We start from the raw sequence: 17,370 nt of genomic DNA, 5'->3' as shown, positions 1-17,370 counted from the left end.
CCATTATGTATAGGCTAGGTCCTAATTGAATGTGTTGAAAAGGCCTTTGGGTTTGAGTGTAGGAGGTGGAATTGGGGCCTAACAGAGATATTTCAACTGCCCATGATTTGGCAGCATTGATATGGGAGGAAACAGGGGTACATTTCTGGTTAAAAACCCATTCATTCCTTCTTAGCCACATTCTCCAAATTAATAAGGCAAAGGACTGGTTCCAAGGAAGGTTTAGGAGGTTGTGGGTAGATTTCAGGTCAAGATTTCCACATACCCATGCCACAGGATCATGATTCTGGTTTGATAATGGGGGGTGGACAACATCCCAAAACTCCTTAGCTCTATTGCAGTCTCTCAAGACATGGGTTATGGTTTCAGGGATGCCAGGGCAGAAACTACAAAATACATTAGTTATGATATGCCTGGAGTGGAGGTGGTTTGCAGTAGGTAACCTATTCCACAAGCTTAACCAAAGGAAGAATTTAACTGATGGGGGGTGATATTATTGATGTTCCATATCCTATTAAAATTTTGCAGATGAGGTTGACTAAAATGTTGATTCCTGAGCTTAAGATATGCTGCCTTAGCATCAAAGTAATACCTTTTCCCTAATGAAGAGAAGACCTGGTCCTCACCCTAGAAAGGCAAAACAAGGCTTTGAACATGGTTAGAAACGTGAGGGGGAAGCAGATGCAGGAGGGGTGAGAAATTGAGCATCCCATTTGAGATGATGGAGCTCACAGTCTTATTGTCTTCCCCTTCCTCAAGCGGGCCCTGAAATAGAGATCTAAGACTACCTAACCCTGACCAATTGTCAAACCAAAGAGAGCATTGGTGACCACCTCCAATTTCCCACTAGGAGAAAGAAGTTAAAATATCTCACCCTTTCCTAATGTCCTACCAAATGTGAGATCCATTTTTAAAGAGAGTAGGAGTTTGTCTAGCACAATATTTCTCCCTAATGAGTTTTGTAGAAATGTTGTCAGAGTTTTGCAATTTCCAACCCAACTTAGCCATGAACACAATATTACTTAGGTGAGCAGTACTAAACCCCAAGCCCCCCACTACTTTTGGGACAAAAGGTTTTGTTCCAAGCAATGAGGGGGGTCTTTCTCTTATCAGAAGTGGAACCCCAGAAAAACCTACTGCAAATTTGGTCAATTGAGGAAGTGAGTATTTTTGGTAGCATTATGGTTTGCATTGTGTATGCAAGGATGGCATCCAGGGTTGATTTGATTAGAACAGATCTTCCAGCTTTGGAAAGATGCATAGCCTTCCAGGAATTTAACATTGAGTTAATTTTCTTGGTAATGTGGCTAAGCTGGGACAGGTAGGATCTTTTATCAGTGAGAGGGAAACCTAGGTATATAAATAGGTCTTGACTTTCACTGATATTAAGGGAGGAGGTGAAAAGATCTCTTGCAAAAGGGGAAGCATTGGAAGAGAAGTAGAGCTTACTCTTGTTTGGATTCATGCATTGACCAGACACATCCCAGAATTAGGACAAGGTTTGTTGAACATTGAGAATGGTAGCAGGACTAGCCTCCCCAAAGAGGAGCAGGTCATCAGCAAACATGAGGTGAGATATGGGGGTATTGTTGTTCCTAATTCTAAAGGGAGTCCAAGAGCCCTCATTACAAGTACTCTCAATGAGAAATAATAGGTAGGTCATGCATATGATGAATATATAGGGGGACAGATGGTCTCCCTGTCTAATGCCCCTAGAAGCAGAAAAACTACTTGAATTAACCCCATTGACCTTTACATGGAACAGAGGGTTAGAGATACAATGCATGATAAGGTTGACAGAATCAGAATCAAAACCAGTCCTAACCAGACAGAATTGAATAAAGTCCTACTCTAGTCTGTCATATGCTTTTTCAAGATCAATTTTAATGGTGAACCAAGCCCTTTGACCAGTCTTTCTCTTCATAGAATGCAGGATTTCAAAAGCAGCAATGTAGTTGTTCTCACACCCTCTCCAAGGGAGGAAACTGCTCTGACTGGAGATATTATGGACTGGAGGTGATGTCTTATCCTTTTGACAAGAATTTTGGTGAGTATCTTATAGGAGGTGTTACATAGGCTTATAGGTCTGAATTGTTTGATAAACTAAGGATGCTAAACTTTGGGTATCAAGGTGATGCTTGTATTGTTTGAACTAGGTGGGAGAGTTTTATTAGAGAAACACTCCTGGTAGAAAGATAGCAAATAAGGCCAGATGGTGGCCCAATGCTGCTGGAAGAAAAAAGGGTGGTAGCCATCAGGCCCAGGTGCTTAAAGCCTACCCATAGAGAAGACATTATGGTAGATTTCACCAATTGAGGGAGGGGAAGCTATGGCCAGGCTAGCTTGGGGGGGGGGGGGGAGGTTCCTCAGGGATCATGCATCCCTGGCCGGTGAAGAGAGAGGAGAAGAAAGAGGTGATGTGGTCAGAAAGAAGATGGTCAGGGATGTCCTCTCCAGCTAGATTTTTAAGGTCCATGATTTTATTTCTTCTTCTCCTTATCAACACAGATTTATGAAAAAGCTAGTGTTTCTATCCCCCTAATTCAACCAGTTTATTCTAGACCTAATAGCCTAAAAGGCCTACTCATCCTTGTAGGCCATGGAAAGGTCAGAGTAAAGGGACTGTTCTAGGTTGTGTAGGAATTAATTGTGAGGTTCACTCTCTAAGGTTTTTTGTGTGCCTTCCATCCTCTTTAGGGTAGACCAAATTACCTTCCTATAGTTTGGAACATTCTTATTAGTCCAATCCAAAATTTGAGGATTCAAGGCAGCAAGCTTCTTAGTAAGGTTACCTGGGTGATTGTTCCAACTAGATTCTATAAAGCTTTTAAAGCCAGGGTGAGAATACCACACCATTTTAAACAATCTAGAGACAGGGGTGGCATGGATATTTAGCAAAGTTGAAAGAAAAATAGGATAATGGTCAGAGCTTTCCCTAGGCAAATGCAACACAGAGGTTTGGGGAAAGGCTTGGATCCACTCAGTGTTGATCCAAGCTCTGTCTAGCCTTTGCATAATGGGTCTGATCCTTCTTTTATTAGACCAAGTAAACTTATTTCCAGAGAAACCAGCATCAATCAGGCCACACATAGACACGCATTCAATATACTTATTGATTCTTCTAATTTTAACAGGTTTCCCTCCTAACTTTTCAGATTGATCAGTTACTTCATTAAAATCCCCAATAACTAACCAAGGAAGATTCACATGATCACTTAACAACATCAAATCAGACCAAGTATCACACCGAGACTTAAATTTAGTACTAGCATAGATTGTAGAAATAAAAAAAAGAAGAGTTTGATACCTTTAACACACAGTGCACCGCATGAAGATCTTTACAACATAAATTAATATATATAATACTAAAACAAACGCTCAGAATGACACGTGTCATTTCTTGGTACGGTTTTTTTCCTCCAAAATTCCCTCCCCTATTTTTCCCCTTTTATTTAGTCAATGACATAAATTACTTACTACTTCCTCTGTTTTTTTACTTGACATGTTTCTTTTATCACGCTTGCCAATGCAAAACTTCAACGATTAATAACTTTAATTCTTCATAAGTAAAAATTATAAAAGTTATATATTATGATATTATTTCTTGAGACGAATTCAAAATATCCAACATGAACATGTTTTTCCATACAAATTATTTACAAAAGACGGTCAAAGGAGGAGTGGTGAATAGTGTAAAAGTCAAAGCGGGTCAAGTAAAAAAGAACGGATGAAGTATAAGTTATACACAAAATACTCACCAAATTATAATATATTTGTGATTATATTGATTCATATACTTTTCATTTATGTAATTAATATTTTCCATTCTATGTAATTTTAGACTACATATCTAATGTTATATTAAATAAGTATATAGAGTTTCCAAATTTTACTATACAAATCTAACGTAAAATTAAATTAACATAGATAAAAAAAATATACATCTAAAAGTGAAAAATATTTTTCAAAGAAAATTTATGCTAAATTTATTATAATAATAATAATTAAAGATTTTTGTGAATACGACAAGTAAAGCATGTATTTCGTATTAGATTGTAGCTACTGAAGTGGAAGGTATGACAAGAAAATTTTAGATTTTTTCTCTACAAGAGATAGGAATGAATTAGTCAACTTCTCTTTCATAGTTATGTGGAGTAATATTCATTTATTTTTCAATTAATAAAATGGATTTATATAAAAAAAAATACAAATAACTTAATAAAAGGGGAAATGAGCTCTTTATTACTAATTGAATTATATTTGTTTTTTGGAAAATGCTATACATAGCCTTTAAGGCTACATATAAGCATTAAATTTACACTTGAAAATCGTAAAAAGTTAAGAAATCATCAAAATATAAAGACTAATTACACTGATTTACGCGTGTTTTTGTCATGAATTCCTAATATTATACAATTTTCAAGAGTGTATTTAATGCTTATATATAGCCCTTAGGGCTACATATAGCATTACCCTTGTTTTTTTTCCTAAGGGATAATCTATACTAATATATTAAAAGACGTTAATAAGAACGCCTCTGTGCCACATAGACCATGTCATGTCACCTACTCCATTTCTCATTATGCCACATCATCACTACTCAGTCAACTAGAATATTACTTGATATAAAAAAAATAATAAGGGGATTTGAACACCCAACCTTTTATAAGAAAGATAATAAATTTACATTGGGTATGCAAATCATGGGAATTAAGGAGAATTAAAGAAAGTACATTAGAAATGTAAATTTACATTGGGTATGCAAAAAAGTAGAGAGAGAAAGTAATTACAGTACATGGGAAATTATTATTTACATTGGAAAGTTAAATTTGCACAAATATTTTTGCAAATGTTAGAGAATTTTGGTAAAAAAATAATATTAATGGTACTTGAAAAAAGCAAATGTGACTAATATTTTGGATGCCCAAAAATGGCATAAGTGACTATCAATCGGGGACAGAGGGAGTAGTATAAAAAATATTTATCTAGAAAAATTAACAAATGAGATTTGAGAATTTAAATTTAAGACAAAAAAACAAATGAGATTTGAGAATTTAAATTTAAGTGCCACATATGTAAAAAAAAAATTTTGAATAGTGAATAAAGATTTAAAACATTTATAAACAAAAAATATATTTTAATGTTAGGGATTTATCTAAACATTCAATGAATGTTTAAATTGATGTGAAAGGAATATTATTTTGCTTTTAATAATTAAATCAGTGTCATCAAGTCATCAAAAAATGAAATTGCATTTGAAATTACATAAAATTAAATTTATACACTTCTAATAAAAATTAAATCAAGATATTTTAGGATCAGCGTGTTTTCTATAAGGTTGGCTACACCATGTGGCCGCTAGTAAAATAGCAAAATGACCCCTATAAGACTTATAGAGTAATCCCTAATATACCGACAGAGTAACACCTTACATACTTGTTGAGTAACCCTAAAACACTGATAGAGTAACCCGTACAAAACTGATCGAGTAACTCCTAAAAGTAACCCATATAACACTAATCAAGTAATTAACACCATAGTGACTAGCTACATATAAAAGTTACTCGTAATGTTTAGGTACTTTTATATCCATAGGGCTGCAAACAATTCGAGCCGAGTCGAGTTTTTACTTGTTCGAGCTAAGCTTGGTAAAGATTTCAAGTGTTCGAACATGCTCGAGCTTGAACGAGCTTCATAATTTTGTGTTCGAGCTTTGTTCATTAAGGTTTTGCCTTAGCTTGTTCGAGCTCGGCTTGAGCTCGTTCGTGTATGATTCGAGCTCGAGCTTGAACGAGCTCTAATGTGAACAAGCTCAATCAAGCTAATATAATCAACTTTGAAAAACTATAAGTATACTCTAATCAGAAAAGTCATTTGATGATATTCATCATAACAACAAGATAGGCAGTAATCGAGTATTTGATATTATAAATGAGAAATTTGAGCAAATATACTATTCACTTTCTTAAAAATAATACTATATTTCAATTTTATATGATATTATTAACATGGCTAAGTTGATTATATACGATAATTGGTTATAATTGAATTAGTTCCATATTAAAATTCTACTATTTAGAATAATTAAAACAGCGAAATTAATTCTTTCACAAAAAAAAAAAAAAAAAAAAAAAAAAACAACTGCAAAATTAATTGTTTCGAACTTGCTCTCCGTTTTTAGTGTGTTAATGTAAACAGATTATTCAAATATTTATCTCTTATCTCTCTCTTTATAGTTTCTACATCGAGGTGAGGGTGTTTCAGACAGGTCTGGTTGTTTTCCGTTGATACTTTGGTAAACATTTATTTCTAATTGTTTGATAAGCTCATGAGGATTTTTGGGGTGAAACAAGTGTTGAATAAAATCGTTTGATATTTTGTTACGATTTATAATGGCAAAAATGAGGGATTTAAGCCAGGTTGTACCGGTTTTGGGATAGCTCGCTAAGATGATATCAGAATCACGAGCTTGAAAATGGGTCTTAAATGCAATTATACCCTCAAAAACAAAATTTAAGCACCATAATCCTTGATAAAGGTACATTGGCCAAACAAGCCATGTTTCTTTTGGGAGGGATAATTGGAGCTCTTTGATTTCGTCTTCCAAAATTTCATGAGTTTTTGTGTTTGTGGACTCTGAATGTGCCATCTTAAAAATTGACAGTTTAAAGGTTGTATTGTATATATTCGTAATTTTTAACTCTAAATTAAGACTTGTTAGTATACTTTATAATTTAGAAAAAAAGGCAAGATTACTCTCATTAACGGGCAAAAAACACCCCACACTACTCTCTTTTCTACACATTATATGATCATCTAATTATTTGAATGACGGGGACACATGACAGCACCTTATTGGGCACACTAACGGTACTTGTCAGCTATTCATATACAACTACTTTTTTTTTTTTGAGGAAGTAGTATTGGAGGTTAGTTATGTATTGGGAAATACATAACATGGCAATATTGTAAATAAATTGCAACTTTTTGTGTAACAGTATGTGATAATGGAGGGAAAATAAGAATTGTACAGTAAAATATATAACGGTGTGGGACCCATAGCTGAATAAAAAACAAATGGAGAAGGGGCCCATTAGTTAATAAAACAAATCTGAAAATAATTTTTTTATTCTTTTTTAATCTTTTCTCTTTTCACACTGTATTACTCCCTTCTCTCTCCTCAATCTATCTCCGCAATTAAAGGAATTTCGTTCTTCTTCAATAAGCAACTTCTGAGCTTTCTCCTCTGTTGAACCAGCTTCTTTATAGGTTATGAATCTCAAATAAAAAATTAATTATTTTGCTATTTTTTGCTCTATTTTTTTTTTAAAAAAAAATCTCAATTCGCATTTTTTTCTTTAATTATTTTGCTATTTTTTGCTCTATTTTTCATATGATTAGTTTAGAATTCCTTTAATTAAATCCTAAATCCCCTAAAATTATAAGGTTCTTATCAATTAAATCACAATGAGTAAGCTATTTCCCTTTAATCGCTATTACAAGTTGAATTTTTCTTTGATTTTCTTACTCTAAAAAATGAAATTGTCCTGCTTCGTTATAAATCATTGTTTATTTATTTGGTTTGATGGTTCCTTTCTAGGCCGTGAAAATTTTAGGTTGACCTTAATTACTAAGGTTGATAATAATGTTCATCCTCTTTTATGTTATATAGGGTTGGATGGACTTAATTGCCTAGTGTTTATTAACTGCTTTAATTATTGAATTGGTGATGCAGAGTTAACTAATTCACTTGCCAACCTTAAAAGAGCATATGCACGCTAAAAACTAAGAACTTAACGATACGAATCTAACAAGATCTTACATGACTATATTATTAATATATGCACGCTAAAATATTAGATATGAAAATTGTATAAATTGATATGAATCTAACAAGATCCTACATGACTATATTTTTATTAAGTATAAATCGTTAAAGCTAGTTAAAGTGAAACGTGTGAAGAGTGTAAAAGTCAAACTGTTGCAAGTATAAAATAAAAATAAAAATTAAAAAACCGGAGGAAGTATACAACTGTATACTACAAAGATTTCGTTAAAGGTCTCTAGAGTACTACTAGAAAACATCTTTATAATGTTCAATTGTATAATAAAAGGGTTTTGCTAAAGGTTCCTAGGATACTATTACCGGGAAGTCAAGGGTATTTGTTAATCTTTTTAAAAAAAGATTATCTAGAATGACTTGAAAAGTTTCAAAAATATAACATTTTGACTTACAAAATTAATAGAATCAACTTTAACTTCCCCAAAATATGTAGCAATTTATTGTTAATGAATGGTGACGATGATTGAGAATATGCTTGATAATAAAATATACTTGTGTCGTTATGCGTATCATCAATCATCACACAAGTACCATTGATAGCTTCAAATTAAGTTTACATGGGGCTCCTAACCATATCAAGTCATCTTACAGATCTCATCATACAGTCACATTAAATATGAATTGTTATTAATCTTATTATATACTTCGTACAAGAGAACTATTAAGATCTTGTTTCAATAAAACCGCAAACACTACCATACATAATCCATGATCACCTTTTTTTTTTAATTTTATTTTTACATATAATGTTTTAAAAGCTTCATATACATATGCTTTCACCGAGTCAAAAATATGTACAGTTGTATACTACAAGGGTTTCGTTAAAGGTCTATAGGGTACTACTAGAAACATCTTTATAATGTTCAACTGTATAATAAAAGAGTTTCGTTAAAGGTTCCTAGGGTACTACTACTAGAGAGTCAAGGGTATTTTGTTTATCTTTTTTAAAAAAAGATTATCTAAAATGACTTGCAAAGTTTCAAAAATATAACATTTTGACTTACAAAATTAATAGAATCAACTTATAACTTCCTCGAAATATAAGGCAATTTATTGTTAATGAATGATGATGATGATTGAGAATATGCTTGATAAAAAATATACTTGTGTCGTTATGCGTATCATCGATCATCACACAAGTACCATTGATAGCTTGAAATTAAGTTTACATGGAACTTCTAACTCTATCAAGTCATCTTACATATCTCATACATCATACAGTCATATTAAATATGGATTGTTATTAATCTTATTATATACTTCGTACAAGAGAACTAATTAAGATCTTAATAAAACCGCAAATGCTACCATACATAATCCATGATCACCTAATTAGCATTCATATGTTTACAATAGCGTGGGCAATGTACATATCACCTTTTTAAATTTCATTTTTGCATATAATGTTTTAAAAAGCTTCACATACATATGCTTTCATTAAGTCAAAAATATGTACGACTGTATATTATAAGAGTTTCGTTAAAGGTTTCTAGGGTACTACTAGAAAACATCTTTATAATGTTCAATTGTATAATAAAAGGGTTTCACTAAAGGTTCCTAGGGTACTACTACCAGGGTGTCAAGGGTATGTGTGTTGCATATATTGTTTAAAAGCTTCACGTGCATATGCTTTCACTGAGTTAAAAAAAATGTACAACTGTATAATACAAGGGTTTCGTTGGAGGTATCTAGGGTAGTTCTAGATAACATCTTTATAATGTTCAACTGTATTGTATGTATAATAAAAGGATTTCACTAAGAGTACAAGAATAGATACCATTGAACCCTTCTATGGATACCATTAAAGGGTCATATGTACTACGATTGAAAATTCTTAGGGTTCATTTGAAAAACATTAGGGTACCACTGTATTTCTATTAATCCTAAAACACAATCATTGGTTTAAGATTACATTAGGGTCTTATGTACTACGTATGTGGCTTTGATCCTAAACATTAATTCGTTTAAAAATCTATAAAGGTTTTGATTCTTTCAACAATAACAAACAATTAGATAATTAAGCGTATAAATTTACCTAACAAATTAGAAATAAGAAGTAAATAGGTAATGAACAATTTATAGAAACCATTGTTTTTTTGGTGTTAAAGAGTCACGAGTTATGAGAATCAATCTTAGTATCTCCGATCCTGAAATCAGGAAGAAAGCTTTAACCATATGAGATATCTCTCACTCTGTATAATAAAACCATTGTATTTATACCAAGAGAATGATAAAAAGGGTATCGTTGAGAGAGGGTAGGGTACCATTGAAATTAATTTCAGTACCACTCTAGTGTACCATTGATTGATATTATGGTTCTATTAATTAACATTAGGGTAATATTGAAGACTAGAAGCTAAGGGTACTACTCAATGCCCTTAGGGAAGCATTAAACCTTTTAAGGGTACCATTGAAGGGTGTTGTGATTGAATGTTACAAGGGTTTAATTGAAATATGCTAGGGTACCACTACAATGTATATCAATCCTAAAATCAATTATGATTTAAGATTTATATAAGTCTTATGTAAGGAACTAATGAGTATAAAACATATTATTTGGCTTCAACCATTTATTTAAGATTTTGGTTGAGCTGGTCCTTTAACATGATATCGGAGCCATCAAGCTAGAGTGACACAAAGATCACGGGTTCAAATCTCATCTACTCTCACATTCAAATGGAATATTTCATGTTGCGTATGAAGGAGGGTCCATATTGCATCCATTAAACTTAAAAACTAAGATCATACAAAATGCTTAATACTGAAACCAAGTTTATATGAAACCATGATTTGCTTATTAATTAAACGATCCGACCAATCCATGACTATCGTACCATTGAATAACATTTGGGTATTGACGCACTGTTAAATGACGTTAAGGTTTCATTAAATGTAGTTAGGGTACCACTAAATGAAATACACTTGAAAAATAATATGTTAGTTTTGAGTTTCATTGAAATGCATTAGAGTACCAATTGTAACATCCCAAAATTTGGGAAGTAAATTGGACCCAAACAATAATTAAGTCATCATACTATGTGATGTAGTCTAGTCGAAGGAAAGATTAAACAATTTTAATTATTGGCTAAAGTCATATTCATTGTGAAAGTGGATATAATCACATTACTAGTTCGTACTAAATAGTACAGTGAGGGCCTGTTTTCTTCAACTTACATTCAGTTCAGTTGATCAGCTCCAATTAAACATGGGCAACGGGCCGTGCCGTGGTGGGGGTCGTGCCGTGCCAGAAATTGGCACACCCCAGCCCACGGCACGGCACGGCCCACGTGCCTTGCGGGCCGTGCCTTGCCGGGCCGCGGGCCAAATCGTGCCACCCTTTTTAATTTTTTTTTTAATAAATGAAAAAAAAGAATTAAACGATATATATATATTTTTTAGTACAACTTAATATATGTGATTAATTTATGTTTATGTTAATGTTAATATAATTTGTTTACATTTTTTGAACAACTTTATTTTAATTTAGGTTATATAAATTATTTATCTAATTAATAATTATGTTTAAGTTTATATAAACAAATAAAAACAATTTTATTAATTTAGCAAAAAACAACACTGCATATAATAAAAAAAAATACGAGGGCGATAATCCGAAAACACAAAAAATTGAAGAATAACTTATTTTATTATATGACGGTAGCCGGTACGATAATTTAATAATACAAAATAATTAAATTATTTTATTATATGGCGGGCTCGTGCCGTGCCGTGCCCGGCCGTGCCTTGTGCCGTGCCGGCGGGTCGTGCCAGCGTGCCGGCCCACGTGCCGGCCACCGTGCCGCCCGCCGTGCTACGTGCCGTGCCCGTGCCGATTTCCAAAAAAGTGTTCACGGCATGGCCCACGGTCCACAGGTGGGCCGCCGTGCCGTGCCGTGTCGGGGTCGTGCCGCCCGCGTGCCGGCACGGCCCGTGCCCATGTTTAGCTCCAATAAGTTCAGTTTAGTTTTTATCTTAATTTCCTTCTCTCATAAAATATTCAGTTTAATTCAGTTCAATTTAGCTCCAATAAGTTCATTTTAGCTCAGTTTAGTCAACCACAATAGGCCCTAAATACTAACAACAATAGTTTATAGTGGTACGTACATGAATTAAGAGTACTAATTAATTCAAGGATATCACTTAAACAAATTATCACTAATTCTTGCTCTCTCCGATTACCAAAACTAAACATACTAGACTTAAAGGTAATAGAATACAATTATACTTGATAATTTAAAACTCAATAATTATTTTGTTTATCACTAATCCTATTTTTGTTGACACTCAATAATTTACAACTCAATTTCTACTGAGCATTGTCGTTAACTCATTTTTACCCGGCCCGGGCTCGGGCTCGGCTTAGCAGCAACCAAGTATATCATTAGAATTAATGAATTATGAATCTAAGAGCCTTAAAATAAAAAAATAGAATAAAACAACAAATTTGATTTAGTTATTCTACAATCTTTTATACTTGTAGAACAAAATTGAAACTCTAATTGTATCCCTGAATAACAAATAAAAGAAAGCAATTGGTATCCCTGTTCAAAAAAAAAATCAATTTACAACTCAATTTCTTCCAGTTAATCATTTGGGTGATATTAATCTGCCTTTATATTGGTTTTCTTCTTGTTTACAGAAGTTTCTTGTAGTATAATGACAACCATTCGTAAATTTTGTTGCAATGATCTTCTTCGCTTTGCTTCTGTAAATCTGGATCATCTCATTGAAACTGTAAGTAAATTCATTCTGAAGCTTATTTAGCACACCTAATTCTGTGGCACTGACAATGCTCACCCCCACTTCTTCCAGTTCATCATCCTTCCAGTAAATGGGTATTCTTAATCAACAAAAAAGAACATAAAAATTTCAATTTACAATACGAATATAAAAAACATAAGCAAAGAAAATCAAACTCAATTAATATAATCAAATAATGCATTTAATTACCTGAAATTAAATTACAATGGTGAGAAGAACAATTGAGAAGAAGAAAGAAGAGAGAGGAGAGAGAAACTATAGACTGAAAAAAGGGACTCTTTTTTCAAACCTGACAACTGGGTTCGTTTGGCATTGCTGTGGTTTTTTGTTTTTTAGTTTTTTGTTTTTTAAAAGTATATTATATATGCCACATAATGAATCAAAAAATATTTAGACTTATTAAAATCATGATAATTTTGAAAACTGACAAAAAAAAAGTGCAAACACCTTTTTCTTGTTTCCTATTTTTAGTTTTTAGTTTTGAAAAAAACAGGAAACTAAAAACAAAAAATGATGTCAAACAAGCTTTAGAATTTAGAAATAATAAAAAAATAAAATAAAAGCAAAACCGCATGGTCAGAAACCAAAACGGGAGTGCTGATTAGGAATTTTCAAATTCCTTGTAAAAAGACTTTCATATCCCTTGTTATGTATTTATTCATACATAACTAACCTCCCTTTGAAGCCCTCTTTTTTTTATAGAAAAAATTACCTAGCATTCGTTTTTTTTTTTAAAAAGATATATATTTTATTATTTTGATTGCAAGGCCCACAAGCACTGTAGCAATTTGTTTTGCCGTTGTCATGGACTCATGGGCATTTTTTTAATGCTCGTGATTGGTAAAATTCCATTTTTTTCTCCATCAAATTCTCCTCATAGTCAATAGTCCATGAGTGAGAATGCTCTAAGAGTTGTAGATTTTGTTTTATATTTTACTAGGTTAATTTCCGTGCCATGCACGGTCATAATTAAATTTTATAATAAATAAATAATAAATATGGTATTAATTCAACAATAATTTATCCAAAAAAACAAATTATTTGTAACAAAATAACTTAAATTAAATGTAAAGATTATTGAATTGGATTGTATAAAAAAAAATACATAGTAATAGAAACTTAGAAGATATAAGGTTTTATATAAGAAAATTAAATTATTAGCTTAGGTAATTAGGTTAGTACCCATATACGAACTCATATACATTTGTCCTTAAATTTTTGACACACTTTGATCGGCATAATATGAAAATTTATTTGGGTTCATTTTACTTTAGGATAATTAGTATTTCGTAATCAACTTTTTAAATATATTTTTAGTGAGTAAAAGGTTTTTTTAAAATAAAATAAAATAATCACATAAATGTTTACGATAGAGAATATTCATATTCTCATCCTAGGTTTAGGATATATTTTGTATAAGATTATCTTTGATATCTGTACATATCTTATAGTTACCTAATATGATTAGGTTTCTCATTGTAACCCTATAAATATTGATCAATGGAAATCACTGAGTTTATATTATATGACAGTTTAGAACAATTAGATTTCATTTTCCAATATATGTTATGTACGAAGTATTATACTATAACAAAATTATTTTGTTCATTCTTATAAACGTTATGTATATTTTTAAGATTAATACTCCATACAAAGTATGCCGCTACCAAAATGATTTTTCTTTAAAATTGATATTGATAATATTATAATAATCTTGGAAACAATATATTCCAATACCTTATTTTTTTAATCTATATTAGTATTTTTGTAATTAAAAGTTTCCTAGTATATATAGAATATATGTGAAAATGTTAATGGAGTAATATTGGATTAAATATGATGTCAAAATGGAAATGACTATTATTATAGGTTATAAAATATATAGATGTCATTAAAATATGGCAAAAAAACTTAAAAAGGAAAGGGAAAAAAAAGACGGGAAATTTTTTTACCAAGAAATGACAAGTGTCATTCCTGGTTTGTCATTTTCTGGTTTCGCCTTTAGTATAAGCTTATTGATATCCGTGGTTTAAATAAAAATAAAAATAAAAATAAAAAATTAGACAACCCTAATCTTGAAATAAACTCCTAATGAATTGTGATCCAATAATATGAGTACATATAAAATTTAGTATTAATTTCATTAGTTACATATATATATATATATATATATATATATATATATATATATATATATATATATATATATAAGTATAAAGAATTGAAAATTACTCAGTAGTAATTTATTTATTGAAACGAAGCAAACAAGACCAAACTTGAATACTCCCTCCGTTTTGCATTAGTTGCAGCAGTAGGCTTGACTCATATTTTAAGGAAATTATAGACTAAATTTATAAGCTTATAATATAAGGTATTGTTAGTAAAAGAGTATATTATATTTATGTGCTATATGAGTATATATTGAGAGTAGTTTAAATAATCCTCTTATATATCTTGGAAATAATATTTTATAATAACTGGTTAATCAAAATAAATTACACAGGATCTAACCTTGGATCGATCTATCTATATATGAGTTGATTATATTTAAGTAGTACCATAACTCATTTACGACATAAGTTACATCCAAATAAATAACTGCATTTGCATTGTAAGCTAGGAATGTAGGAAAATTATACAAGAATAAAAATAAAAAAAAAAAAAAAAAAAAAAAAAAAAAAGGTTGACTAGGTTGATATGTACTCCCTCCGTTTTTAAAGAGAATTGGATGAGAGAGAATATAAAATTAATAAAATATGTATTCTTCCGATCCGTTTTTTTAAAAATATTTTTAATAGTTACAACACACACTTTTTTACGGTATTTAAGAAATGTGGGGTTCACATGATATAATACATTTTAAAATGAGGTGAGTGGATGTTAGGAGTGTAATTTAGTGGGTCATGTACTTTAAATAAGGGAATTAATACATATTTTTTCTAATATAACTTTCTATTTATAGTGTGTTGCAAGTATTGTAATAATGTGTCAAAAAAAAAAGAGTATCATAATATTTCCATTTTAGGGAAGTGTTGCAAGTATTAAAAAACGGAGGAAGTATGTTTTTATTAATGTTTGATATTTCCCTAATATTACTACTACAATTTTAATCAAATGCAACGTCAAATAATGAGCTAATAATGCAACGTTCTCTTTGATGTCGTTGCAATAGATAAGCTAATACTATGGTCTATCATATGTCATATCTATGCAATGGTTCATTAAATGTCGTTGCATTAGATTGGGCTAAAACAAATCTGATGCAACGACACAAAAAGCTAGCACAACAGCTGTAAAATAACTTTTCAAACTCTTTTTTTTTTTTTTTTTTTTTTTAAATTTTAATTTTAATTTTATATTTTTATGATATCTTAGGGCCTAATATTGAATTTTAGGGCCTTCATTTACATTGGGCCAGGCATGATGACTAACTAATCTTTGGCTTTGTTGCTTGAGTTACTTGAACTAGGGAGTATCAATGCTCTTCACCAATATAATGCGACTAACTCATATTGAAAAAGATTGAAAGCAATATTAAGACAACACAAACAAACTCACACTTTATTCAATTTAAAAGAGAAGTACATGTTGTGCGACAGCGGAAGCAAAGGTCGTAAACAAACAAGAAAACAATAAAGAAATTCAATGCAAACAATAAGAACAACACCAAGAATTTACGTGGTTCACTATCGATGTGATAGCTACGTCCACGGGCACCGAGATCGAATGATTTCACTATAAACTGGCAAAGATTACAAAGATTACAATGAAGAACTTAATCACTCAAAGTATTCTCTCTCTTGTGTTTCTCTCTCCGTTACCCTAATAATGATAATAGGAAGTTTATATAGTAGTGATTCCTAATTAAGATATACTTAGGTTACAATATCACAATATGATAAATATTAAATTCGTAATCGCTGAAAAAACCCAGATCGCCCGGTCGGGCGAAGGCCCGCCCGATCGGGCGCGAGAACACGTCTTTTCCAACAACCGAAGTACTCCAAAAAACCCCTTCCGCCCGGCCCGATCGGGCAATGTCCGCCCGATCGGGCGAAGGCTCGCCCGGTCGGGCGAAAGCTCGCCCGGTCGGGCGCGCGAGAGCAGCTTCTTCAACGAATTTGCCAGGCACCTCTTCTTTTTCCGCCCGGTCAGACCGGGTAATGTCCGCCCGATCGGGCGGACAAAGCAACGAAGTACGAGTCACCTAATACTTATCAACAATCTCCACCTTGACGAGAACTCGTAGTCAGCAAACGACCCCATCAAGACATAGTGAAAAACATCTCAAGCCAAACCCGATGCAAGACTCATGCATAAGCCATACATCCCGATAAGTCTTCAACCAAGACCCATCACATACTCGTCTCCAAGTATAACAACTCATAATGCTCCACCTGCATCACAAGCCCCGGGCAAGCTCCACCTTAAGGCCAACACACCTACACCAGGAGCTCCCCAACTTCGCCCCTCAGGGCCTACTACATCACGTAGTAATCAATATTTAACAAGTCTAAGCAATGTTTAAACTTGCTAAACGGAACAGGCTTAGTGAAGAAATCAGCCGGGTTGTCAGCAGTCCCAATCTTCTTCACCTTAATCCTCTTGTCAGTACGTAAGAAATGATACCTGACATCAATGTGCTTCGTCCGATCATGGTGTACTTGATCTTTAGCTAAGCAAATCGCACTTAGACTATCACAATACACTGTAGCAAAATCCTGTGCAATACCCAGTTCACCTACTAGGCCTTTGAGCCAAATAGA

At 32.4% G+C, this 17,370-nt stretch overlaps 1 pseudogene; it reads right to left on the bottom strand.

Annotated features, from left to right (window-relative positions):
• The window catches only part of LOC110717498, a 36,736-nt pseudogene extending 30,087 nt beyond the window's left edge, over positions 1–6,649 (bottom strand).
• Positions 6,650–17,370: the final 10,721 nt, after the last annotated feature.

The sequence above is a fragment of the Chenopodium quinoa genome, unplaced genomic scaffold, assembly GCF_001683475.1.
Source record: "Chenopodium quinoa cultivar QQ74 unplaced genomic scaffold, ASM168347v1, whole genome shotgun sequence".
Taxonomy (NCBI): domain Eukaryota; kingdom Viridiplantae; phylum Streptophyta; class Magnoliopsida; order Caryophyllales; family Amaranthaceae; genus Chenopodium; species Chenopodium quinoa.
Note: the sequence above shows the minus strand (reverse complement) of the source record. Positions and strands in the feature narration are given on the sequence as shown.